The sequence below is a fragment of the Oncorhynchus nerka genome, linkage group LG12 (genome assembly GCF_034236695.1).
Source record: "Oncorhynchus nerka isolate Pitt River linkage group LG12, Oner_Uvic_2.0, whole genome shotgun sequence".
NCBI classification, from domain to species: domain Eukaryota; kingdom Metazoa; phylum Chordata; class Actinopteri; order Salmoniformes; family Salmonidae; genus Oncorhynchus; species Oncorhynchus nerka.
In genome coordinates, this window is record NC_088407.1 from 58,157,116 (window position 1) to 58,160,740 (window position 3,625).

Consider the following 3,625-nt stretch of genomic DNA (forward strand, 5'->3'; position numbering starts at 1 on the left):
TCAACTACAGGAAACGTTTGGTTGGAGTCATTGCAGCTAAAGGTGGCACAACCAGTTATTGAGTATAAGGGGGCAATTACTTTTCCAGACAGGGGCATTGGGTGTTGCATAACTTTGTTTATAAAATAAATAAAATGAGTATGTAATTGTCGTGTTATTTGTTCACTCAGGTTCCATTTATCTAATATTAGGTTTTGGTTGAAGATCTGATAACATTCAGTATCAAAAATATACAAAAGTAGAGAACATTAAAAAGGGGGCAAATACTTTTCATGTCGCTGTATGTAACTTTTCTTATGATCAATTAAGTAGAACGCTCCAACCATTGCACTTATCTGTTGATATGATGGCTCATTCATTCATACAGTAGTTTACGGCTTGGTTTGGTGAAACCAGTTACATGAAGTAAAAGTCCATTCAAGTGCATTATTTAAGTGTGGGATTACTATGTCATATAAGGTTCAGTATACATTTTCTGCTATTTTCGAATACAAATCGTATTGGCAGAAAAGTTCAAATATAGCTAAAATGCTAGAAGGTTCCTCCGTCAATGATGGTTGTTAATTGTTGCATTGTTTTTCTTCAAAAAAAATGTAGGAACTATTTCACGTTTAGTTTTGAGTGATGTGGTATTAACGAACGGTCCATGTTGATTTGATTTATTTCTCTCAATTGGATTGTCAAGTACTATTTGCTGGAGTGTAAACTCTTACTTGATGACATTAGCGGATGGAGTGCTTTATTTAAAGTAGGGAAATGGTCATTAAGTTGCCTTTGTTGTTTTATCATACTTTGATAGACTGACAACAAAATATGACTGAGCGCCTTACCATGTAATAAATAGTAAGTTTATTAATGAAACACTTTCATTCTTCATTTTAGAGTACTTCTTTATGCAATTCAGTGTACAGCACATGTTGGAGAACATGGTATTAAAAGCACATTGCCATAACCAAGTGACAATTTACAGGAGCAAGTTGAGGTTCTTTCGATTGTTATTAAAAGGAGCTGTGGAGGTGAAAAATAAAGAGTGAAATTGAGAGCTTACAGAAGTGAAGTTATTTTGTTGGGAGAAAACAGAAGTGAACAAATTGATCCTGGGAGAGGGAGAAAGGGAAAGAGTTGAACGTAGGGAGGTTTTTTGTGCGAAGTAGTGGAATTGACTTCAACCATGTGACTGTAGTGCAAAACGTACTTCTCCTGTTCAGTGCCTGTTCGATTTTAGATAAGGGTTCCAGTTTGTTTGTTTGTTTGTTTGGTAAGTGTATTTATTGCTTGACATTTACGTCATCACCAAGCCTTGCCTAACGACACTTGAACATTTTAGAAATGATTGTCTGCCATATTACTGCTCCTTTCAACATGAATGTGCATCACTGTGAGCCCTGTGCTCCATGGACTCACACAGGATGTTTGAATAATTCAAAAAAATGTGTGTCCATCGAGTTTTTTACAGTCAAAATGTCTTCTTTGTTTGTATTAACTTGAGTGCAAATTCTATGATTGTAAACAGTTGTAAGTTAGCATACAGCACAATAAAAAAAGTACCCCCTGTTTCAGATTCTGTCTTTCTCTTTCTGTCATGCTTTACACAGAGGTGCACAACTGACTGCTCAAAAATATGATCTCTTGTCCCCTAACCCTGACCTATAGAAACATCATGAAAACGGAGTGAATGTGAAAAGTATTTTTCCTATGTAATATACACAGAGTATACAAAACATTAAGAAAACCTTCTCTTTCCATGACATAGACTGTCCAGGTGAAAGCTATGATCCCTTATTGATGTCACTTGTTAAATCCACTTCAGTCATTGTAGATGAAAGGATAGCAGACAGGTTAAAGAATGATTTTTAAGCCTTGGGACAATTGAGACATTGATAGTGTATGTGTGCCATTGTGGGTGAAATAGGCAAGAACATATTTAAGTGCCTTTAAACGGGTGTATGATAGTCGGTGCCAGGCGCATTGGTTTGTGTCAAGAACTGCATCGCTGCTGGGTTTTTCACACTCAACAGTTTCCCGTGTGTCTCAAGAATGGTCCACCACCCAAAGGACATCCAGCCATCTTGACACAACTGTGGGAAGCATTGGAGTCAACATGGGCCTGCATCCCTGTGGAATGCTTTCTGAGGGGTGCAACTCAACATTAGGAAGGTGTTCCTAATGTTTGGTATACTCAGTGTACACTACAATATCTCATGTTTTATATACACATCTAATTCACTTCACATACTCATTTTGAGCACTGATAAGCAACACCAGTACATTTCCCAAGAGAGGTTTCTGATGATTCACATACATGCATGGGAAAGTTGGCTGCTAATATGTATCTAATAGCTTATGTAAAATATTTAACCGCCAACTTTAGAAAAATTATGATTCTGTGTCCCATAAGAGATTGAATAATGTAATATGACACGATAGCAGCACATGCATACCCTTGATTTGATTACATTTGACTGAACTTACAGTAAAAAACAAATGGTGTTTCAGAATGGGAGACTGACAGTATGGTGTTTCAGAATGGGAGACTGACAGTATGGTGTTTCAGAATGGGAGACTGTGACAGTATGGTGTTTCAGAATGGGAGACTGTGACAGTATGGTGTTTCAGAATGGGAGACTGACAGTATGGTGTTTCAGAATGGGAGACTGTGACAGTATGGTATTTCAGAATGGGAGACTGTGACAGTATGGTATTTCAGAATGGGAGACTGTGACAGTATGGTGTTTCAGAATGGGAGACTGACAGTATGGTGTTGCCTGTGTTAAGCTGCCTCCATGTGGGAGTCATTTTTGATTAATTTCAAATGAGCTCTCCATGGGACTGTTGTGTTGGAGACCATTCCCTCCATCTCCTCGGGTGAGAATCCTCCAAGGTGTTACTCTTTTAATTACCTTCTCCACAGGCGTTCTCTAGGGCCACCTTCTACCATTAAACCCCTGGGTCCTGTGACCTCGGCATAGTGCTTTGTTGCTCCTTGTTTTTCAGTTGAGTCTGCATCAGCCCTTACATTCATGTTTCATTGCCTGTTGTTTTCTTGCAGGTAATAGGCTCTCCTCTGTCCCTTTTTAAAACACATCTGGTTCTCATTTCATGGCCATGGGGGAACAGTCTCTAGGCTTTCATTACATTACTTACATTTTGTTTATCTCACTGAACCACCAGATGTAACTATTCATCTGCAGTTTGATTACATTTAGTATGATCTCCCTCCCCAGTTCTCCCAGTGGTGACTAATAGATGTTGAGGGGTGTGATGCAACTCAATGCTTTAACAGTGGGAGTACAGGTAGCTCTGGAAATTGAAGAGGGCTGTGGGATTATGTCACCAGTATTCATACACAGTGGGATAAGATTTGAAATGCAGAAGGTATTCTGTCATAAAGGAGGTGACAGCAGCTCAGCTGTAAGTCTAAAGCACTGTAACGTTTGGAGGCAGAAAGGCTCTGAGCGGGAAACCAAGCCTGTCACCAAGGGCATTAACATGTTTCAGTCCTGACTCCTGCATTCTCACCCGGGGCTGGTATTGAAGCCTCACAAGGTGTCTCCTTCAGACATGCTCTGTCAAAGCCAATTCCTTATCGGAACCAGGCTCAGAGACGCTTGCAGCCCTCAGTGTC